Source organism: Sinohyriopsis cumingii, chromosome 15 (assembly GCF_028554795.1).
Source record: "Sinohyriopsis cumingii isolate HCF-2022 chromosome 15, ASM2855479v2, whole genome shotgun sequence".
NCBI classification, from domain to species: Eukaryota; Metazoa; Mollusca; class Bivalvia; order Unionida; family Unionidae; genus Sinohyriopsis; species Sinohyriopsis cumingii.
The window spans coordinates 3,244,148-3,252,067 of NC_142975.1; positions in this window are offsets into that span (position 1 = coordinate 3,244,148).

Below are 7,920 nucleotides of genomic sequence, written 5' to 3' on the forward strand. Positions count from 1 at the left end.
TTAGACCATATTCTTTCCTTATAAGAAGTGCCTTCTCACATACTAGATGAAACATACCCTGCAACTATAATAGTTCTCATAGCTCCAATAAAGAAAAAATATATATGTACCATTTACGAAGACATATAATGCATATTTAAAATATTTGGCTACTTAAAGTAGTTTTCATTATCTTTAGATGTGTTTCAATGCAAAACAACATATCTTACTGGGATATATCCAGTTCGGCGGATTAATATTTACAGAACTACTTTCGGCGAAACTACTGCGGACAAGCAAACAAAATGCAAACAAAAGAATAAATCCACATACATATTTCAAACAGACTCATTATTTTTATGAGGTATTTACCGATCTGAATTCAGCTATAGTTTGTTATCGAGCGTGTTACAGGTATGCGTGTAATATGACTCTCATTCAGGGGACTGTATTGAAAACTAACACGATCAAAATGGCAGTCCCCATTACATTGCTTCGACATGTTTGCAACATGCGATGTACCCAAGACTGTAAGTGTATGCAAAATTTAATGCGTCTTGCATTTTGTTATTTACAAATTGTGTTGAGCCACACGTTTTTTTTTTTTTTGTTTTTCTTTTGTTTGTTTTTTTGTTGGTTTTTTTTTTTGGTTAACATAAGCAATGAGAATTCCATCACAGCTAGAACTGATATTAAGTGTAGTTTATGTTAAGATGGATAGCTCAGAGTGTTTGGGGAGCATTTCTAGAAGTTAGACACTCCAGCATTGGGATCAAATAGGAATGGCTGATTGCAGATGAAGGTAATATTTCCATAAGAATCTTATCCTTGTATCATCATCAGCTTCGATTTGTTTATCATAGCGCGGTACCCACATTGAAACCAGGCAATGAAACGATTCTACTCGATGAGTATCAATCATTGTAAATAAAAAAGTCCTTATCATTCACAAATGTATGCATGTCTGTTTTTGGATAGCTTACAATTTTAAAATTCATTCACAGTGGTTGCAAAGAAATAATCTAAGCATATGTCTCATCTGGCAAGCAGTCTCGCTAAAAGTCTTAAAACTTCTTACGTTAAATAAACTCTTAAATATATTAAGAATAATGCATTAAGTGACAGTACGCATTCTAAACAAAACTTGATCAATTCATTACTGGCAAAAGTGATATACAGAGCTGTCTCTCACAACACTTATTCCAGGCATGTGGGCATCTCCCTACATTTTCCACACACCATTCTGACAAGACTGTGTAAGGGATTAGGTGATAACCACCACACTTCCTTGAACCTACTTCCAATCGATTAAAGACAAGGCTGGGGTGGAACTGCAACATCTGTATGAACAGTTCCCTCAGCCGGTCTGGCTCCACACTTATGATCTCCTTTAATTTGTTAAAAAGATTAAGTTTACTCAATCCCTGTATATATGTGGTACAAACATCTTGAAAACTAAAATCATGATACCATGGACATTTCACCATTTACAACAATCATGTGTTTACATGAATTTTCAGTCTTTGCAAATCCACCTTGGAAATGGAAGTCAATGCAAATGTTGTATTGTAAGGGTAATTACCAAAGATTTAAATGGCACAAAGTGCAAGTTACACATTCATAGGCAGCTGTTACACATATTCTGTATACATAAAGAGGTTTTCTGTAATGTAGCCCACATACCTGTCAAGTTATTCAAACCTTTTGTGATACATATTTTGTACATTAAAAAATTAAGTTTTGGCAATAACATGCTCAAGGAATACATAAAAAAATTATTGAAAGAATTAAAGAAGTTTCAAAATTGCTATTGAATCAAGAATCTTTTTTATAACAGAAATCATTTGCAATAATCACTAGTTCAGAGGTGGAAAAAATGAATGCCAAGCAGAGTAGGCAATTAACCAAAATGTTGGATCAGATATGATAAAAAAATCTGCTTCTTGCAAGCCTTCATGTCAGTATAAATTTAATGACAATATTCCATTCAGCGCTTTGTTCTTGCATATCAAGCGCGCGCGATCAGGTACATATCGAGCGGTACCGTGGGAAAATGATTTGGCATTCCTTAAAGGTATGACATTAAGTCAAACTTTTGATAGGATTACACAGTCGAACGCCTGAGCTAAACATAGATACCAAATTATTATGTTACACGAACTGTGGCTTCAAATAACAGCGTTTATTCTTACATAGGTCGCGCGAGAAAGGAGAGAAGTGTCCTCCCTTGTAGTTATTATATAGTACATGTATGACAGGTCAATTTTAAGCAACGATTAAACCCACGTATCAGTCAGGACTAATGCATCGATTTTTCAGTCCTTTTATCGCACTGTCGTTTCTTGCTAAACGTATCTAAGTCTTTTACCACTTAATGCAAACACTCTTATCCAAGGGAATTAAAACTCTTATCCAAGGGACTTAACACTCTTATTTCAAGGAAATTAACACTCTTATCCAAGGGAATTAACACTTTTATCCAAGAAAATTAACCTTCTTATTCAAGGGAATTAACATTCTTATCCAAGGAAATTAACACTCTTATCCAAGGAAATTAGCACTCTTATCCAAGGGAACTAACACTCTTATCCAAGGGACTTAACATTCTTATTCAAGGGAATTAACACTCTTATCCAAGGAAATTAACACTCTTATCCAAGGGAATAACACTCTTATCCAAGGGAATTAACACTCTTATCCAAGGAAATTAACACTCTTATCCATGGGAATTACCACTCTTATCCAAGGAAATTAACACTCTTATCCAAGGGAATTAACACTCTTACCCAAGGGACTTAACATTCTTATTCAAGGGAATTAACACTCTTATCCAAGGAAATTAACACTCTTATCCAAGGAAATTAACACTCTTATCCAAGGGAATTAACCTTTCTTAGGGCATTAGTTTCATGCTGATGAACGTCAGGTGAAGATCATAGGGGAATATGTACATTGCAGAAAAATGGTGGACACTTCTAGCGGTTACATCGTCACATCAGTGTTCTCCATCTGACAACATGACTCGGCATTTCGAGTGATAAATGATACCCCAGACACAGAAACCTTACTTAAAATAAATAAATAAATAAAATATATACTCATTGGAGGTCAATGGACACTGGTCTATTGACAAAAAAATTGTCACTACCTTTGACCAACATTATGCGCACCCTGCACATTATCTGACAAACACTAGAAGTAAAATTCATTTGTTTCGATTGAAGCAACGTTCATTCATTCATATATATATATATATATATATATATATATATATATATATATATATATATATATATATATATATACATATATATATATATAAGCAATACAAGAACATTTAGTTAAGCAAAATGTTGATTGGGAAAGTTAATACAAGTTTTCATTCATCATATTTTTGTTTCCATTGTTCATCTTTACCGTTAAACTAATATAGCATGTAGCGTGTGTGCGTGTGTGCGTGTGTGTGTGTGTGTGCGTGTGTGCGCGTGTGTGCGTGTGTATGTATGGTTTCATTTGGATCTAAAGCGTAAGTGTAAGATATTATGATATAATATTTTAAATGCATGTATTTAAATTATAATTAGAATGAAGTCAGGGAGTGAGTGGGCATGTTGATTTACATGTTGATGTATGCTCTCAGAAAGTAAATATACTTTCAGTGATTGCAGGACTCCCAATTCAGTGTTTGAATACGTTTGGTAAAATAGTAGTTTTTCTACTACTTTAAAAAAAATAGTTGACTTTTTTTTGATAAAGTAAAGAACAATGATCCAACATGTTTCGGTTAATAGGCGGAACGGAATTTTGGGTAGTCGGTTTAATTTCCATATTTGTTCATCTATTCAAATTTATGTTGCTTTTTTCACCAGCTTGAAAGACACACTTAATAATTACGTTGATTTAAATCAGGATTAGAATTTTTCAGATACAAAATATGTAAACTATATTATATTTTTTATTATAAAAAGATCATTAAAATATAATGGCTTGAGTAAGGAAACTCTCATGAAACAAGGGAAACTCTCGTGAAAATACTTTCCTATCAGTTTTGATTGAAAGATCTGGCCTTTAAAGTTTTTGCTAACTGTAAATTTCTTTCTAAGAAAAGTAAATATCAATGGTTTACACAGAATTTACTGATAAATGGCATTAAACAGGAATTAAATATATATGATGGACAATGCATAAATGCTGCTATTGTATTATGTTTACTGTATGCCAGTAGTTCTGACTGACACAATTTAATACCATCCTCCGATGCTGGCAGCTATTAATCGTGAGTGACAGTTCTTGTATGGTGTGGGGAGTACAATGGAATCATGCTGAGCCGACCTTGATGGGGTCATTCTCCAGCTAATTTTTTAAAAGCAAACATTTGGGGAAATCTCAACCAGTGAAAAGTTTGAGAAATCGAAGAACAGAAACGTCTGAACTGTGCACTTGTGGATCTCGTGTCCAGTAACACTGACGACACAGAGATATTCTTCAATGTAAATCGTCTGAAATACCGACGACAGAGAGACATTCTTCAATGTAAATCGTCTTAAATACCGACGACAGAGAGACATTCTTCAGTGTAAATCGTCTTAAATACCGACGATAGACATAAAGCTGCCTCAGCTTCAGACTTTGAAAATATGTGAAGCAAGTATACGTGTAGAATATTTCAGTGGAGGGAACAAAGGCATATAACGAATAAACTTGTGGTACATAAATGCAGGTGCATCACATAAAGAATACTTTTCATTGACTTGACTGAAATTTAGAAGTATTAAATCTTCTAATAATGTTGTTGAGACTTTTCATCCGAGTCACAAGGAAGGAATTGTGTATTTGTTTACATTTGAAATTCCTGTGACTTTTCGAGGAAAAATAATCTAAAGTTAAAGAAAACTGACCATTTAAGATATACGGACAGACCAATGAAGCAAATACAAACTATCTATTTAGGCCTAGCCCCCCCCCCCCCCTTTACAAACGTCTCATGTGGATTGTTACAAAAATTATAAACGTTCTATCACAGGTTGGATAGTATGGATAGTAAAGCGTTACGAACGAATTTAAGTAATGTTTTCTGAATTCCGATCTTGAATTTGCTGATGTGCCAGTAGTCTTGATGAGTCCTCAATAATTCAAAAGCAGTGTTTTGTCCAAAAGTCATTGAACACTCTGCATTTCTAGTGAATAATTTAGACACATAATTCCTCTCAAACAATAACTGAACGTACTAAAAACTCTGATAACAGATTCCTTACGAGTGATATTAAGTTAGAAATTAAATATCTTGTTCATTAGAACTTAATGTAAAACCATAAGATACAGGAGGAGTACCAGCATGCGGATCGTAAGTTCGCTACCAGAACTTTCTAAAATTAAAAGACCATGTCAACATGTTTAAAAATATTATCTTAATGTACAGCTCACAATCTTGGAAAAAGATTATTTATCTTGACATTTGTTTACAAATGACCATTAGCTTAAGTTACAAGCTATCAGGGATAAAATGTATGTACACAATATACGTCTACATAAAACTTTATATATTCATCTCAGTATGTTACTCCTTAGCCTTTAAACAAGGTTTGAAGAATATGTACAATATTATTCTTTGAATGAGACCCGGTTTCGTTTTCAAATGAGAGCAATCTTATTACTTATTTTTCCAAAACGTTCCAAATATTGTATTCGAATAGGATAAAGGTCACAATACTGATTTAATTTATTGAACAAATATGCAGATTTACAGCTGATTAGCTCAAGTTTCTGATCGATTAAACTCTGGAAAAAGTAATCTAGGAAAGCAGTTATTTAATGACGGCGACCGCTCCGGTGGCCTAGTGGTTAGAGCGTCCGCCTCGGATGCGGGAGGTCGTGGGTTCGATTCCCGGCCGAGTCATACCAAAGACTTAAAAAAAATGGTACTAAAAGCTGCCTCGCTTGGCGTTCAGCATTAAGAGGTTAGTGTTAGGACTGGTCGGCCTGGTGTCAGGATAATGTGACTGGGTGGGACATCATGCTACATGTCTGCGGCATGATGCCCCAGTGCTAGACATCACTATAAATTGCCACATTGCAGACATCGTAGCGATATGACTGAAACATTGTTAAAGCTACGTTAAAAATCAAAATCACATCACATCATATCACATCACATTTAATCACGTCACAGTTTTTCCACGTAATTGTTTCAAAGTTACATATCTCACATATACTTATAATTGCTTTGTAATATAGTTATTCAATACATGTCATAAGTTAGTTTTATGGCCTGATTCAACACAGTTTACAAAACATATTGGAATAAAGTCAGCTAAATCAAAGGGCTATATTTAAAACGAACCAATCACTTGATATACAAATCAGACAAGCTGATGTTGACGGCTTTTTCCTACCATTTTCTCCTTTCTGTTAAGACTATCACACCGCCTGAAAACTGATTCAGTTGTTAAAATTTTATAATACATTCAAGCAAAGATTTAGGGTTGAGGTTAGTTATTTATTTTCCAGAACGTTAGCAAAATTAAGCCGTAATTCAGGTTCTGGAGACGAGTAAAGGGTTCGCTGTCATATCAGGCCCACTTGAGTCAAGTTTAGTTCCTCCATAAAATGATCGTAATTGGTTTATAACAGAGGCAAATTTAATCCCCACGACACCCCACATAAGTTTCAAGTATAGTATTTGTACGATAAGAGTTATGACGTCTCAAATTCTCAAATTTTTCTGAGTATTTCTGATGAATTAACAATCGCGAAATTGTATTATAGGGGCATGCATATCCATATTAAAAAATAAATATGTTTGTCTCATATAGTCATTAAATAAAGTTGCGGAAAGTGTTGAGAAACGTGACCTTTCCAGACATATGTGCATATAGATGGTCACTTCCCAATACACGTCATTGTTCTGTGTGCCTTTCAAGATTGCCAGTCATAATAAGAACACATCTTCCGCTTGTTGCCGATCAGATCTATATGAAGCGCATATTTATGGCGACATTTCGTATTATTCTTAAATAAGGGTAGGTGGATAATCTTTATACATAAAATCTTTATACATAAAATGGAGGTTTTAAGTTTTAGTTCATCGTGAAAAGACGAAGACATACACAAACATATAAAATACAGCTGCAATAATTAGGAATATTATGTCTCGTTTTAATAATTGTGAAGGGATTTTGGTGACTTTGAAAAGGCCCTTGGTGTGATTTAAACAAAGCGTATTCTTACTTCTCGTCCATAGACTAAATCTTTCTTCAAGCATCTTAGCCTCTTCATAGAGATTTGTCTATTCCTAGAAATAGGCCACAAGGCTGTGACATGTACTTGGAAGTCTTCATTAAATAGCATGCTGGGAGTGATAGTTGATAGACCCAGATTTATCCACATCTTGTCAAGTTAGTTTTAGAACAGATGACACAACGGGACAATGAACCTCTCTAAACCGACCTGGAAGTTCGATCAATCAAGACGCGTGAAACATTATTCAGTCAGAGCTTGTTTTCTATCTTCAAATCAGAGTACAGAGACGCATTACGTAATTTTTAATGTATGTAACACTAAGGTGGAGTTCATATTAAATATGTATGGCTGATATAAAGAAGGCAATGAATTGGCTACATGGACAGCTTCTTTAGATATTGCGAGTATAGTTAATATAAATAAGCCACTCTACTCTGACTAAAACATTCTCATCCTCGGATGGAATTTTGCAGTTCTAAACTAATGCATATATCTACATCAATCCATACTAAGGATGAAAAACATGTCAAGACGGAAAGGGTTGCTTGGTACATTCTTTTGAGTAAGGCTCATACGAAATTTCATATCACATCATGGGGTCTTCTACTTTAGTTTCCTTTGCTTGTCTTGCCTTTTGAATTTATCTGCTGGTATGAGTTCTTCTGTTTCAGTTGAACGTTCCTCCTCCTTATTCTATTTGCT